A 16,676-nucleotide genomic window follows, 5' to 3' on the forward strand; every position below is an offset into this window, starting at 1 on the left:
TACATCCATCTCCTCTGCTCTTGTGGAAGAAAAATGTCAGCAGCTTCCATTAGTTTTCCTTTTGTTTGTCTGCAGAAGTCTCCCTGCTGCAGGATTTCCTCTCTCTGAGTCAGGACTGTGCGTCCCCACGTGTCCCCTTGGGTTTTGGGGTGGTTTGTTTTGATCCTCTCCTTTCCCCTGTGGTTCCTCAGAGTGTCCATAGCTGAGTTGCTTGTAGCTCTACCCTGGATGCCGTTGTGTTGCTCATCTAGACATCTCCAGCTCTTCATTGGGGAGTGAAAATTTCTCCAAACAAACCACCTCCCAGAGCTTCCTCTGCTGTTTGTCTGCCCAGTTATCCTTGGGGTCTCTCCTGGGTGGTTCTTTACAGCCCAGACTTGGAAGGCAAGTGTCCAAATCCAGCTACGTCAGAGAAGGGTGGGAGTTGGGTATCACACCAAGCTGCGTGTCATGAGCTCTACGTAGGCAAGTCCTGCTGCCTGCTCAGTTGTGAGGAGATGGTAGGAAACTCAATCTGTTGCTGTTTAAAGAAGCATTGTGCTCCAGAGCTGGGCCTTGGAGCTCTGGAGATGGGATCTGGGAGAGTAAGAAGAGATTAAAACAAGGTTTAGAAAGGCATGGGTGGCTGTTCTGAAGGAGCTCGGGGGTGAAGGTGTCGGTGGGAGAGGCCTTTGAACATCAGGAGGACTGTGAAGGTCCTGGGGAAGGTTGAGGTGTTCTCTGTGAGTTGGGGAACCTTTAGCACTTCATAAGGAGCAGCTGCAAATGGAGGGAGGGACTATAAATGTAGGTGGTTGTGTTGAAAAGAAGATGTTTTGTGCTTTTCCCCTGCTTGTAACCTTACCTGTGTGAGCTTTGGAGTATAAAATCAGGTTTTAGAACTTCTCCTTTTAGAAGAAAAGGTAATTTAGGAAGAAATCCAGCTTTTCCACTGTCAGCTGGACCAGGGGTTGGTCACTGTGCCCCCTCTCTGTGGCTTGTGGAGTCTAGAGATCAGGCAGGATGTGGGATTTGGAGTGGGGAGTTTGGCAGCGAGTGGGGTTGGCAATTAACCCTTTAACCTGCTTGTGTGGAGCAGAATCATTTCCTTGGGACTGGGGGAGCTCTGGGTCGGTGCCATCACTCCGGGTCGGTGCCAGCCTGTGGGATGTCATCCGCTTGTCCCTCTGTGAGTGGTTCCTTGATCCCACTGCTTCTCAGTGGAAGCATAGCAGGAGCTTGGGCATCGCTTCTGCATCAGATGTGTTTTGAAGGAGTGCTGTGGATTTGCTTGGAGCATACCTTGACCCTGCTAACACTGAGCAGATACCGGGAGGGGTCTTGGTTCATCATGGATGTAAAAAGTTTGGGATAAGGCAGTGTTTCACATGTGGCTCTGCCCAAGCTCTCTGGTCTTCCACATGGCAAAGGCTCAGACGTGCTTGGTGGTTGTTCAGGCTTGCCCTTGGTCACAGGACTTGCACGGGCGCTGCCTGAAACTCAGCCCCTCTGCGGCCAGGGAGCAGGTTGGGTCACCTCAGAAATGCCTGACTTCTGTGCAGATCTCATCTGGAACAGGCTAGTTTGGCTGGGGGAGAAGCTTATTTCTGAGCAGACGTGCTGGCAGAGCTGGGGGGGATCAAGAGGTAGGTCAGGTTTAGTAGCTGCAGCCCTGGTGCTTGTTGGGCAAGTCTTGTTTCTTCCTGTGCTGCTGTGACAGTGCTCTGAGACTGCCAGCACTGCACAGTTCCTCTGCCATGAGAAGTGGTGAAGGGATCAGGTACTGGCTTTGGGACTCAGAATCCTCCACCAACCCCTTTGTGTACTGGTTGGGTTGTCCAGTTAATGAAGGTGATTCTCATGTGCTTCTGGCTCCTACAGCAAGAGGTGTTAAATAAACAAAGTTCAAGGTTTGTACTGGATTAGCTGCTGTTCCGAGCAAGGATCTGGAGGTACCCTTCAGAAGGAAGCCTGTATGTCCTGGGTAATGCCACATAAGCTGAGAAAGTCAAACGTGGCTGAGGCACTTGGTAGCACAATGTGGGCAGGTCCCTCTTCCCTGGCGCTCCGGGTCTCTCACAGTCAGGGGGGTGACATCTATTCTCTGTAAACAAAACAGCTGTAAAACCACATGGATGGATAGAGAGACCTTGAGACAAGTAACATTTTCTTTGTAGTGTGTTATCAGAAGGTTTAGGAACTTGGCTGATGCTCTGTTAAGCTTTTCTCAAGCTCTTCTTGTCTTCTGGTGCGGGCTCGTTATCAGAGCCGTGTTTATCCTGGATGAGGCCAGGATCTGGAGGTGTGGGGGCCAGGATCTGGACGTGGTAGCCTTCCTGTACTTGGAGCATGCTTGTTGGGACTAGAGCTGAATTGTGTGGTTTAATTTCCTAACACAACCCATTCCTGTGTCTTTCAGGTTACGCAGCGATTTTGGGACACAACCTCTGTTGGATTTTAATACACGTCCTGCTCACGACAGCTTTCAACTATGGAATCGGTAAATATTTCCCTTCTGTCCAAGCTTTCTGTTTTATTACCTTATGAGTGCTTCTGTCTGTCAATTACTGCTTGTTTGGTGCTTTTTTTTCCCTTTATTTTCTGGAATTGGAAGTTAAAACCTGCAGATTTCCATGAAATAACTGAGAGGTACTGACTGAGGATACCCCAGGCAATGGCTTTGGTTCAAAGTTGCCTTCCCACTCTCAGATCCTTTCAAATGCAGTCAGTTTTTGCTCTGCCATAGTAAACCCAAAAGTTACCTTGCCTGCTGGGCAGCTCCAGCGCTGCTCTGTCCAGCAGCCAGCCTGGTAAATACCCTCCTATCTCTGGTATTTCATGGTCCTCTTTTCATTTTCCAAATGTCTCTTCGTTTTGAAGTGTTGCAGGGTGCCAGTTCCGTGGCGTTTTGTCTCCTGGTGATGAGTTAGAATGGGAACAGATGGCACCTATGGTTCATTTTGGGCAGAGAAACCTCCCCAATATGCTGAGACGACAGTTTGGTTCAGCGTGAGGATTCAGCTTCTCTTTGGGTAGAGTTTAGCAGCTGTAGAACTGGGGGGAAGAGATCTTTTTCCTGCGTGTTTTGGGAGAGGATGATGGAGACTGGTGCTGGCCTCTGGCACATGGAACCATAGGGATGTGGCTGGTAGGAAGGGGTTTGTTCCCGCTGGTTCGTGCCGCAGTGCGGGCGGTTCGGGGTGCAGATGGAAGCTGTTGCTTGCTGCTCTTGGCTTTGCTCTGGCTGTCACAGAGGGGGCAGAGTTGAAGGTCACACTCAGCGTGCCCAGAGATGCTTTAGATGTGGCTCTCAGTGGGTAACTTGTGGTGTGTCGCTGCTGCTGTGGGGCCTCAGGTGCTCGGGTGACCCTTTAGTGTCTATGGCAGTGGGATTATTTGCCTTGAAACTCTCATTATGCTGAAGGTGAAGGAGAGTTGCTCTCCCTAGGGCTCCGGGTCTGTGCTCTCTCAGGTGGCTCTGTGAGCTGGTATGTTCCCTTTGTTTTGTTTTGAGGAATAAAGCCAAAGAGAAATCTCTGTATTTAGTTTGTCCGTACTAATTCCCCTTCAGTCTGTCTGTAATAACTCTGAGGTATTCAGATGGAGACAAGGCAGGATTTCTGTTTCCCTTGGTGAATATTAATCAGAGCAGAAGCCTTTTGGTGATACAGAACAGCCCAGGCCTCTGTAACTCTTCCCTGCTGCAGCTCAGTAACTAAAGTATCTCAAGTGTGAGACCTTTTCTGTGGTAGGTGGTGGCTCTTTCCTTAATGGATTCTCTGAGAAACCGAGCTGGATCCTACCATAGGTTGTTCACTACCTGTTCCCCTTCATAGCTGGGTAGGAAGGCTTCCCATTCCCAGTTTTGAAGCAAAAAGGGGCTGGGTTTTTTGGGTGCAGGCTGTGCTTTTAAAACCAAGATGCTCTGAATTGTGGTACCTTTTGTTTAAGCAAAAACTTGCTGAACTTCAGTGAAAACGAAGCAAAACGCTTGCAAAACACCTTGGTTCTGGGCAGATTGTGGAGCATGGTGACAGACTGTGCCTCTCCAGGGCCTTTTGGCTGTGTCACTGACCTTTTGGTCACGAATATCCTTTAGGATTGTTACTAAGAGCTTAAATCCCACGCTACACGGCCGTGGTAGCTGCCCTTTAGAAGAATTTGCCACAGATGCTTCTCTCCATCCACAGCCCTTCTCTCTGTGGGTGTTTTGCTCGTTGTTTATATGAAGCTGTGCGATGTGGATGATGGGTTGAGCTGAAATGGGGATGGAAAAACTTGAGAGCTGAAGGCTGGGAGGATGCACAGCGTGGCAAAACACTCGCACTGCGGCTGTGCAGGAAGAAATATTTACTATAAAGTCAGATGTTTTCCCAACTTCTGAAACAAAACAAAAAGTGGTATTTTTTTTTGCTGGTGTTGTGGGTTCCATGAGCCCTGGGAGATGATAGCTACGTGACCTTTTCCAGTGGAGTAAGCTTTTATCCCTGGCTCCGTGAAGACGGGCTGTTGCGTTACTTGAAATGCCTGTTGGTCCAGGGCTGTTGTGGTATGGAGATGTTGGGACACGGTGAGAAGATCAGACTCATCCAGTGCTGGCTGAAAGAAACTACCCAAATCTGGCATGTTCTGAAACTCTCTGCTGAGGTGAATCCATTGTAGGGTGGGGAAGCTGTGGCACATGTGGTCTCTGTGGTTCATCACGTGGGTATCAACTGGGCACAGGTTATATGCCCAGGGATTGAATGGAATTAACACCTAGGCCAAGCTTGGGAGCAAACCTCTCAGCCCAAAAGACAGCTGATGTAAAAGTGGGTCCTTGTGCTCTGGGTGTCCTTGCATAAGGGTGTTTTACACCCTGATGTAAAACCCTGGGATGCCTTGGTTATCGTGTGCCGAGCTGGCACAATGAGGATGTGCCACCTCCTGCCCAGTTGCAGGAGAAGGTGTTGCATCCTGAAAGCACTCAGCTTTTTGTCACTTGTCTGTGATACAGACTGAGGTTGTCTTTGCCCTAAACCTGTGTGTGAAAATGCAGTTTGTTTTGGGGCTTCTCCCCTGCAGCAGCTCGTGCGTGCCTTGCTGTGAAGGGTGCTACCTCCATCCCCCGTGCGGAGAGACCGGGGGGCCTCAGGGCTGGGCACCCCGTGGCAGTAAGACCCTGCTGTGCTGGCTCTGTTCTGATGGTGCTGCTCCACACGTCCCAGTTTGGCTACTGGAAATAAAGAGTTGGTGCTGGACGGGGCCTTGGAGAGCGCCTGCTCTGCACCCTGATGCTGGGTGTTTCTGGCCCTGGGAGGTGACTTGCTCCCATCCTGTGTGCCTGTGATGGGGGGATTGGAACTCTGTGATCCTTGGGGTCCCTTCCAACCCAGACCAGGCTGTGAGCCTATAGCACACTGTTAGCCTGATCCCTGGGCAGCCAATGCTTGAATAACACACAGATCCTGAGAAGACTGTGGGGGTTGTTTGTGGCAGGACCCAGAAGCAGATGTGCTGGTGCAGCTGGAGGACCAGGAAGGCCGTGCTGCGGTGTGGGCAGGGCGTGGAGGCCCCGTTCCGCTCCAGGAAGGGTTATGAAAGTCTGAGATTTCTCCATTGCAGTAGATTGCTGCCTGTTGCGAAACGCAGGAGTTGCTACAAACATCACTACCCTGCTTCCCTAAAACAGACTTGGCTTTTTTGGTGTTTTGTTGGGGGTTTTTTTTATCCCCCTTTTCCTCCCTGGCTTTCTGTAGCAGTAACAGCAGAGGCCCTACTGAAATGGTGGGGGTAAAGAAGGGTAAAGAGAGGAATCGGCTTTTTAAAAGGGTAGATAAAGGCAGGACAAGGGGGATGGAGTGAAGCTGGAGGAGGGAAGGGTGAGATGAGATACTAGGGGGATGTTTTTTCCAGAGAGAGTGGTGAGGGGCTGGAAGGGGCTGCCCAGAGAGGGGGTGGGTGCCTCATCCCTGGGGGTGTTCAAGGCCAAGTTGGATGTGGCCCTGGGCACCCTTGTGTAGCTCCAGGCCTGGAGGTTGGTGTCCCTGCCTGTGGCAGGGGGTTGGAGCTCTGTGCTCCTTGGGGTCCCTCCCAACCCATGCCATTCTATGATTCGGGTTGCCTGCATGAGCTGCTGGCTCCACGTAGCCCGACCGACTGCGACACAGCAGCGCTCACGCCGCAACCAGCACGACGGGTGTTTTCTCAGCCAGCTGCTCTGAAGGGTTTGCTCACAACCAGCCAGGTTCATCATGGTGGCTTCCTTCTACCTCTTGCCAGCCAAGAAACAGCTGCGTCGCATCGGGCCACGTTCTGGGCTTCGCTGAGTCGACGGGTTTGCGATGCCGGGGCTGACAGCTGGTGTGATCTTCATTAGGGAAGCAGAGGGGGTCAGGGCTTTCTCCGAGCAGCAGAGAGATTGCAGCGGCTTCTGATGGTGGTTTTGGCACTGGTGCTTTACGGGGTTGGTAATGAATATGTAGGTGTAAGATTAAAAGCGTGAATAAGGCAGCGCTGCTGAACAGAATTGCTTCTCCGAGCTGCAGCCCTGCCTTGTCCTGACCTCTGAGAAGGATACGATTGTGAAGCTGAGGCCCGGAGTGGAAAAGCAATTACAATACATGCTTCCAGGATTCAATTGTCCCCTGAAAGTCAGATGCTGCAATAATGGGCCCGTTGTTTAGGCAGAACGTGACTTTACTTAACTGCCTGTTATTTTTCCTCTTAATGTTCTTAAAAATGTTCATATCCAGCTTCCAGTTTTTACTGCTGGGGGGGAGTGAAGCCTGGTGTTCCCCAAGGAAGCGTTCCTGGGAGCGTCCAGCCTTTCTCTGTGTCTCAGTCCTTACCCCTCCTGAATTAGAGGGTAGCACAACCCAAGGGCAGCGTGGGGTGAGGGTTTCCCTGGGTGCCTGGGGCACCTTGGCTTTTGGGGCAAGAAGCTGGGGTGTTTTGAAGCAGGAGCTGGGGAGGGAAAGCCATGTGTGAGTGAAATGAGGGCTCCTGTGTGTCTCTGGAGTTTGCCCGGTGTCTGCTGTGGTCCTCACCCCAGCCCTGACATGGGAGAGCCCTTTTCTTGGAAAATCTCAGGTTTTGGAAGTGCATTAAAGCAGCTGGGGGGGCTCTTGGGGTGTAGGTTTGCCCTGGGGCAGTTTGGGGTGTGCTGGAGCATGGCTTGGCCAGGGTGGATGGGATATGGTTGGTGCAGAGCGTTCCCTACCTGGTGCTCATCCCTGGCAGGGTGCTCCTGCGCCATGAGACCTGTGCAAACACGAGGAGGTTTCCAGAAAGCTTTTCTGTTTGCCCACCTTGTATATGACTTGATTTAATTTTTCAAACCCCATCATCACTGAGGTTAAGTGGCTTCACTGTGAGCTCACATCTCTTCACTGGACAAGGGGCCTTGAGCTTTTGGACACAAGAAGAGCTTTCACACCCTTCCCCTTCACCCCCGGTGAAGAAGCTGGCTGTTCAGATGTAGCCTGGTGTAAGAGGTTGGTTTGAGTGTTGGAATTGCTGCTTTTACAGCTCTCTGTGTTTTATCAGAGCCTGTTAAATTGCCAGCGTTATTCACATGCCACTTTTGGCAGATGCCACCTACATGCCCTCAATTTGATGGTACCTTTTAGGAGAAGTGTAGGTAGGGAAGCTCCTTTCTCATGTGTCAGATGTTGGGGAGTGGAGCACTTAGATTAATTGGCTTTCTCCAACCTCTCCGGTGCTAATCAGCAAACCCAGGCTGCTTGTGCTACGTGGCACCTTCAGAAATGTCTTGACTTGTTTCTTGGGGTGTAATTCAGATCTGTGTGCTCACTGTGACGCAGCAAGAGCAATCCACAGCCAGGCACAACGCTCGTCCTGCTTCCTCTTGGGTCCTGTTTAGAACGAGACAAAACCAGGGCAAGCATTACCCAAAGAGAAGGGAAACAAATGGTTGGGTTCCCCCAACCCAAACTCAGTTTTGAACAATTTTATTATAAAAAATTAGTATTTTTTTAGAAAAAAGTGTACTTTTGAGTTAGGATTACATGGATTGGTACCATACTCTATGCTTAATCACAGTTGCTTTTAGGAAGGAGCTCGTTAGGCTCATAGATGGTGCCCAGGGATTCATCATTCCCAGTAACCACAGAGTCTGGTGTGGGGCAAGACCCCTGTGAGACATCCACCCAGTGACACGTGGCAGCACAATTTCAGGATGAGGATTGGGGGGGTTATTCGGTGCCTGGGTGCCCGGTTATCGCTTCCATCGTTGCGCAACGGCGTTGGGCCCGACCTCTTCCGAAAGTAAAAGTGCTTTCAGGCAGGGTGTGGGTCATGTCTCAGGAGGCTCCAGCACGTGGAAACGCTCCTCCAAGTGAATTCCAGCCTTTGGCACGATGGTTTGTTTCATTTCTGAGCTTTTTGTGTGCCACCAAAGGGTTTTCTTGAGTAGGCCCAGAGTTACGGTCCCGCCCCGGGAGGTGCCGCTCCGGATGTGAGCTGACAGGCCCTGGAGTGGAGCGGCAGGATTACACCAAGCACGGCAGAAAGGGCTTGTTTTGGGAAGATATCCATCACGCTGTGATGAAGTGCAGATGATGCATTTGGCAGGGAGAGGTGTGCAATCTGTTCCTACCCGAAGGAGCTTGCAGACCAGAGGCCTGCTGATAAGACCAGGCTCGTGCTCACGTCTCGAGCGAGCGATGGTTTTGGGGCTCTGCACGTGCCCTGTTCAGTAATGGAGAAGGTAACGGTGGGCCTGGTGGTTTCATGGAATCACAGGGTGGTTTGGGCTGGAAGGGACCTCAAAGGTCAAGTCCCAACCCCTGCCATGTGCAGGGACACCTCTCACCAGACCAGGCTGCTCCAGGCCCCATCCAACGAGGCTTTGAACACCTCCAGGGAGGGGGCAGCCACCAGTTCCCTGGGCACCCTGTGCCAGGGCCTCACCACCCTCTCAGTAAAGAATTTCTTCCTGATATCCAATCTATATCTCCCCCTTTCCAATTTAAAGCCGTTCCCCCTTGTCCTATCACTCCAGGCCCTTGGGGACAGTTCTTCCCAGCTTCCTTGTGACCCCTTCAGGGACTGTCAGGCTGCTTTAAGGTCCCTCTGGAGCCTTCTCTTCCCTAGTCTGAACCAGCCCACCCCTCTCAGCCTGGCTTCATAGGAGAGGTGCTCCAGCTCTTGGATCATCTTTGTGGCGTCCTGGACCCATTCCAACAGTTTCTTGTGTTGGGGACCCTAGAGCTGGACCCAGCACTCCAGGTGGGGTCTGAGGAGAGCAGAGGGGCAGAATCCCCCTCTCAACCTGCTGCCACGCTCCGTTTGATGCAGCCCAGGATGCAGTTGGCCTTGGGGGCTGCGAGTGCACATTGTTGGCTCATGTTGAGCCTTTTGACATCAGAGATCTTCAAGGGGGGGAAGTATTTTTTGGTGCTTGGCACAATACATTCCTGTTGTGTGAACACAGAGGGAGATGTATCTCCTGTGGCGTTTTGGGTGACATCAGAGGAACTGCAGGTGGGACAGGCTGCCTGACACCCCCGAGGTGAGCATCCTGCATCCTGGTGTGAGGGAGCTGAAAACACAGCATAAATTTTAGGGAAACCTCTCATGGCTGGGGGTTTGGCTGAACCACAGATGTGTCTGATGCTGTATCAGGCATGGGCAGCCTGTTCCTTGAGCGGTACCTGTGGGAGGGGCAGGTTGGTACTGCAAGTGATGGTGGAATTAATGCTGCTCTGATAAAACCAAAGTGAGTCTTAAATGTCGAGTGTGAAGCTGGAGACTCGGTGTTATCATCATTTCTGTTCCCTTGGTTAAATTCTTGGCAGAGCTTTAATTTTAGAAGAACAGAACAACAAGGGCTGAGATTTCCAGGCTCCGGCTCATTCATTACCGGCTTAATTAGATGCTGAGGACTCAGGTATTCTGACAGCTCGTGCGACGCTGCGTGTTATCCCTGGGCTGCAGTCGTCTGCTGGACTTGTCCAGGAATTCAGACAAGTTCATTGAATTGTCTTTAACAAGTTAATGCTTTAATTAGTGTTTTGATCTTGGATTGAGACTGGGCTGGCTAATTGTTTCCAGTTGCTGGGGATGCGTGGGGCAGCTGGGAAAAGGGATTTCTAGGGTGTCTTGTAGAAACTTGTGGGTGCTGGGGTGAGTGGGAGGGTGTAGGGTGCTGTCCGTGCTCCCAGGGCCTGGCATTCCCAGGGCTCCTCTCCCTGCCTGGGTGCTTTGGGAAGCTGGCACGCCTGGCTTGGCTTCAGTGGGTAAACACCAAAAGCTTTTGCTGAGGGTGTTAAATCCATGTCACCAGCTTTCCCCATTGCCCAGGGTGTGGGCAGGGGGTGCAGGCAGCCCCATGGGGGTTTGGGAAGTTGCAGACCATGAGCAGAGCAGGTCTCTGCATCGCTTGGGACCGGCTGCAGCTCCCTGTGCCCCGGGAGCCGCATCTTGGCCGTAGTGTTTCCACCTTCTGAATCTGGAACAGGCTTGGGAGCTCACCTTTGGGGGTGGTAGCTTGTTGAGTTGTCAATACTATTGCCTGTAACCATCTGTTCCTACTGCTGAGGAGCTGCAAAAACCAGTAATTCATTCTTCCTTTTCTTTTTCTTGGGTGTAAATCTTCTCCCTTGTTACTTTTACGGGCTCCCTCCGTACAGAAGCCAAACATCTCCACCCTGCAGGAAAAGCAAAATGCCATTCTTTAATTTTCACTCTAAAATTAAATCCCAATAGTTACCAGTATTAGAGGCTACATTGGAGCACAATAGCTGTTTCTGGTGAAGTCCGTGCGTGGGTCTCCCTTAGCAAAGAGCAATGTGCTGGTGCAGCATCACCTTTCTGGGGTGAACCTAAGGGGGAAGGAGATGGCTGGTGTATGTAGAGAGTGGTTTGGGGAGTCACCACTGGACGTGGGTGCTGTGTTTGCTTGTGCAAGTAAAGCTTGGCAGGGATTTGGGGTTTTTTAATGTATGTATTGCTCAAGTGAAGGACTAACCCAATGGGGGCCGGCTCTGGGGATTGGTGGGGGAGGGAGAATTGGTCTGGGGGCTGCGCTGTGGTTGTCATGTGGGAGTCACAGGATCGCAGCAGATGGCATCAGGTGTAGGACAGACTCACTGCTGTGTATTGTACACCAAGTTATCCAGGGCCAGGATTTCACTCCTGGGTTTAAACTGCAGCATCAGAGTGGTTTCATTGACATGAATAACAACATGAAACCCCAGTTACTGGGCTTGTCTTTGGTGCTGCGTCGTGGCGGGTAGTGATGATGCTGGTTTTGACACAGAAAGCCTTTGCAGGAGCTCTTCTGGGTCTGGAGTCTTTATCCCTTAGTGTGTCCCTGGAGTTCAGCATTCCCAGTGTTTGTTTTGGTGGTAACCTGAACTGCAGAGCCCAAGGGCTTTGCTGAGGCGATGCCCGGTCTTCCCAGCTTTACACCATCTGCACCCTCACTGCTGATGGACAAGTTGGGTTTGGTCTCATCTCAACGAATTGTTGGAGTTTGAGATGTCTGTGTGTGTCTGGACTCATCCTGTGATACAATAAACCCCAACTGGTTTGGCTAGAAAAGACCCCAGTGCCCCCTTGCCACAGGTAGGGACCCCCTGCTGCAGCCCAGGGTGCCCCCAGCCCCATCCAACCCAGCCTTGAGCCCTGCCAGGGATCCCAGGGCAGCCCCAGCTTCTCTGGGCATCTTGTGCCAGGGCCCCCCTCCTCCCCAGGAAGGATTTCTGCCTCCCAGCCCCTCTCCATCCCCTCCTGCAGCTGAAGGCCGTTCCCCTGGGCCTGGCCCTCCCTCCCTTATAAAATAATGTGAATCCTACAAACCCTGGGGTTCCCTCGTGGTGCTGCACAAGTGGCCGTGACACGACCAGCTGTGTTGCTGGGTCAGATGCCTGCTGCTGCCTTCTGTACCTCTGTGGGCTTTCAGAGCGGGTCCTGTGCCTCACCATTCCGCAGGGGAAGGGCCCTGATGTGAGGAAGATATGGGAGGGCTTAATCCTAGTGGAAGTTACTGGTTCAGGGGGCTTTAGGAAGGTGTTGGTGTGACGGCCGAGGTGAATCTCGCAGGGTGGCTCTGGCGCAGAGCAAGTCCATCACCCATGGGCACCCCAACTTCCACCACCACTCTGAATTCCCTGGCAGTCTTGGCCCTTGGTTTATTTCCAGGTGTGACAAGGGGAGGGATGGCAGCATGAGGACTGGACAGGCTTTTACCCATCCTTGGGCACCTTGAGCTTCTCCCATGGCTGATTCCTGCCTGAGGGGGGGAAACACTCAGAGCATCTGCAAACCTGAGAGGAGCTGGTTGGTTTGGTGGCTGAGGAGGGGTGCAACATGGGGAGTTCTTCCACTTTGGTCGTTTTTCTCCTTGTGTATAATTATTTTTATCAGCCATTTCAACACATAAGGATTCAGAGGTCATCATAGAATCCCAGCCAGGTCTGGGTTGGAAGGGACCCCAAGGGTCACAGAGCTCCAACCCCCTGCCACAGGCAGGGACACCAACCTCCAGGCCTGGAGCTACACAAGGTTGCCCAGGGCCCCATCCAACCTGGCTGAAGTTGGTGAATAGCTCTGGTCCTTCTCTGCTGAACCCAGACTTATTGCCGGTGTCGTGTAAGAACGACGCTTCCTTTTCCATGTGACACACTCAGAAGAAAACGATTTTGTTGTCTTCAGTAGTTTTTACCTCATTCTTGTCGTCTTGCCAATATCCTGTATTTGTTTTTTTGCAGGAAGCCTTTCAACGTTTTCTTAATTGGAATTAACTCTTGTAATAGAAGCGCACGTTTGGCTGGGAGATAATGGAGGAAATAAATATTCACTGAGATTTATTTTAAGTTAGTGGAAAAAACCCATTTGTTAGAGAGCTTTGCTGTGGAACTCGAACTTCTGAGTAGCTCGCTTTGCTCCTGGGTGGTGATAAAGGAATAAACCTGGAGCAGCTCACCTCCCAGCCTGATCGCCTGTTAGGGCATTGGAAGGGGTGTTAATTAATGGAATGACACAGATGGAATGCTGTCCAAAATACAGAGGGGACAACAGGTAGCAAAGAATTTGGCAAAATAAACCCAGGAGAACAAATCCATTATGGGGAGGGAGAAAAGGGGTGTTTTCTCTTTCCTGCTGGCAGTTGGGGCTGCATCTGTACGGAGCAGCTGGCTGAGCCTGAATCCCCTTTTTCCTCTGGCTTTTAATGATGCTTTGACACCAGGCTGAAAGGAGAGCTCTGTCTGCACGCGCTGGTAGCGGGGCCGTCACAGCTCCTAAAGGATTTGCATGCAGTGAAGCTCTCCCTCCTTTCCCCTGCGGCTCCTCACTCAGTGCTTTAATGTGAGGAGTACCTGAGCGATGGATGGGGAGGTTTGGCTGAAGGGATAGAAACTCCCCTCCTTGCCTTGGCCTCAATCCTGCTGAAGGTAGGGAAGCTTTTACAGTCCACGCGGTGCTGGGCGTGCGGACGCAGCTCTGTGGACATGCAGATGTATTTTTAAACATCTCCTCTTCCAAGGTCAAAGCCCAGCGCTGGTGAGACGTGCTGGAGTGAGATAGCAGTTATTTGGGCTTGTTCTGGTCTGGAGGGAGCATGGGATGGGGTGGAAGGAGGGGTGTGCATCCTAGTCCTAAAATCCCAACCTGGTCTGGGCTGGAAGGGACCCCAAGGGTCACAGAGCTCCAACCCCCTGCCACAGGCAGGGACACCAACCTCCAGGCCTGGAGCTACACAAGGTTGCCCAGGGCCCCAGCCAACCTGGCTTTGAACACCCCCAGGGATGGGGCACCCAGCCCCTCTCTGGGCAGCCCCTTCCAGCCCCTCACCACTCTCTGCAAAGAACTTTCCCCCCAAAATCTCATCTAACCCTTCCCTCCTCCAGCTTCACTCCATCCCCTTGTCCTGCCAGTCTCTGCCCTTTAACAAGCTGATTCCCCTCCTGTTCCTCTGCTCCCTTCAGGGACTGGAAGGCTGCAGTGAGGTCCCCCCACAGCCTTCTCTTCTCCAGGCTGACCCAGCCCAGCTCCCTCAGCCTCTCTCCATAGGAGAGCTGCTCCAGCCCTCTGATCATCTTTGTGGCTCCTCTGACCCCTCTCCAACAGCCCCACATCTTCCTTGTGTTGGGCCCCAGCTCTGGACACAGGACTCCAGCTGGGGCCTCCCCAGGGCAGAGCAGAGAGGGACAATCCCCTCCCTGTCCCTGCTGCCACCCCTCTGCTGATGGAGCCCAGGATCCCTCTGGTGCTGCGTACCTGCCTGGGTGGGAAGGCTGGGCACTGCCGGTCTCTTTCCCACAGGAGTTGTCAGAGCTGCTTCACCTTATTATTCTTCATTTCATACTTGCAAAACAGCACCGGGCTTGGAGACACTCCTGTGGAAGCTCAGGCCGTGATGAGCAAGAGGATTAATTAGATCTTTGAGGCAGATAACTAGAGCAATGAGTTGTGCATAATAGTAGCTTGGAATTCCGGTGCTGCACCGCGCATGCCTTGGCTGAGGAGTAATCACCTCTTAGCGTTGGGTGCCCAAACGCCTCTGGGTGCTGGAGTGGAATTTAGTAAGCAGATGATGTGAAGTAAAAAGCACAACTCTGGTGGCTTTGCTCACACACCAGGGTCGTTGTTGGGGAAGCGATTTACTGCTGGTTTGATCACGTCTCAGTGGTGGCTTCCAGTACAGCAAGGTGATGTTGGCAGTTTGGATGCCTCTGGGGTGCTGCTGGAGTCTCACTCCTAGTTTGTAACGCTGAGTTAATGGTGGGGAAGGAAGGATCTAAACTGGATTCCCAGCGTAGGGATTTCCTGTACTCATCCTGTACAAACCACCCTCTACCAGGGGTGTGGGGACGTCTGGCTGCCGTGTTGCTAATGCTCCCTGGGAGGAACCGGCTCTGAGGTGACCTGTCTTGTCAGCCAGCAAGACTCAGTCAGGCTGGAGAGCTGATGGGGAGAGGTGTAGGGCAAGGGCAGGGTCTGACATCTGGGGAAGAACAGCCCCAGGGACCAGTGTAGGCTGGGGACTGGGCAGTTATGGAGCAGCGCAGGGGAGAGGGAACTGGGGATGGCCATGACCAGCAACGTGGCCAAGAAGGCTGATGCCATCCTGGGGGACATCAGAAGGGGGCTGGTTGGTAAGTCAGGAGAGGTCCTTCTGCCCCTCTGCTCTGCCCTGGTCAGACCCCACCTGGAACAGTGTGTCCAGTTCTGGGCTCCTCAGCTCAAGAAGGACACAGAGCTCCTGGAAAGAGCCCAGTGCAGGGACACTGAGGTGATGGAGGGAGTGGAACCCCTTCCTTGTGAGGAGAGGCTGAGGGAGCTGGGCCTCGTTAGCCTGGAGGAGACTGAGGGGTGACCTCATTAATGTCTATAAATATGTGAAGGGCCAGAGTCAGGAGGCTGGAGCCAGGCTCTGCTCAGGGGTGGCAGCGACAGGACAAGGGGCAGCGGGTGCAGCTGGAGCAGAGGAAGCTCCATGGGAATGTCAGGAGGAACTTTGTCCCTGTGAGGGTGCTGGAGCCCTGGGACAGGCTGCCCAGAGAGGTTGGGGAGTCTCCTTCTCTGGAGACATTCAAACCCACCTGGACATGTTCCTGTGGGATTTATTCTGGGTGATGCTGCTCTGGCAGGGGGTGAGACTGGGTGAGCTTTCAAGGTCCCTTCCAGCTCCTGATGTTCTGGGATCCTGTGAAGTGAAGGCTTTTTTTGAGGGAGACTTTGGTTAAAAGGAAACAAAAAGGCTTCATCCCCACGCAGAGCTTTCCTTTGCTCACAGAAATAAAGTCATGTTTCATTTACAGGAGCTCAGAGGAATGAAGTCAGTCCTGCACTCTGTGTTTTGGGTATAATCCTTAAGTGTCTTTGGAACAACTCTCGGATATAACCAAGGAGGACAGAGTGTACTGGGCAAAGCAGTGAGGTGGTTTTTGTTAAAACCATAACCTCTTATGGCCTTGATATTTGAATGTAAAACCTGGTAAAGTCCATCAGGTACCTCGGGGTAGTTCTGGGTGCCCCTCGGGGTAATCATAGGTGCCCCTTGTGCTTTTCCAGTTCCCTTCCTGCAGTGACTCTTTCTGTAGCTTGGTACAGACTCAGATTGGGGGTTTTTCACTAGTTAAGCCCTGCCTTTCTGCTGGTGCAGTGTCACTTAGCAGGCAGCTCGCTCATAATTCAAGCCATGGTCTTGGAGAGGCTTCAATTCAAAGGCGCTGAAAGAGCGCTCGCGTTTCGCCGAGCTGGAATTTCCCCCCCTCCCCGTTGCAACCTTGGGGATCCCTGGGAAAGGAGGTTGGGCCTGGGGGATGGATGATTTTTTTTTTTTCTGGGAGAGTAGGAATGTCAAACTTGGCCCCTTTGCTTTGACCTAGTTCTGAAACCCTTGCCTGGAAAAGCATTAATTTGTGGACACCGAGCTGGTTCAGTAGAACTGCAGAGCAGCCTGTGCTCTTCCACACACCAACCCTCAGCTGGGACCTTAAAGGCTGGTGCTGAACCTGACAAATCCCACACACATGCCTTCCACTCCAAACCTCCTTCATTACTCTGGAATTAATCAATTGACTTGGACTTCTTTTTTCCCCCTGCTCAGCTGTACTTTCACAAGGTATAATTAAAAGAAAACCCACCCCATAGTTTCTCCTCCTCGTTCAGCTCGGCTGTTGTTGAGCTATGTGTGGTTTGGACCTCAGCCCTCCAGAATGTTGGCAGAAGTGTTTGTCTGGAAA

At 52.1% G+C, this 16,676-nt stretch overlaps 1 protein-coding gene across 1 annotated transcript in view; it reads left to right on the forward strand.

The window, feature by feature from the left end:
- Positions 1-16,676, forward strand: part of ANKRD11 (ankyrin repeat domain containing 11) — a 142,671-nt gene that overhangs the window by 26,623 nt on the left and 99,372 nt on the right. Inside the window, exon 2 of the mRNA XM_084270186.1 lies at positions 2,399-2,479. The gene's annotated coding sequence lies outside the window, so the exon portion shown is untranslated. The remainder of the gene's footprint in view (positions 1-2,398; positions 2,480-16,676) is intronic.

This window comes from Gallinula chloropus (assembly GCF_964237585.1).
Source record: "Gallinula chloropus genome assembly, chromosome: 13".
Classification (NCBI taxonomy): domain Eukaryota; kingdom Metazoa; phylum Chordata; class Aves; order Gruiformes; family Rallidae; genus Gallinula; species Gallinula chloropus.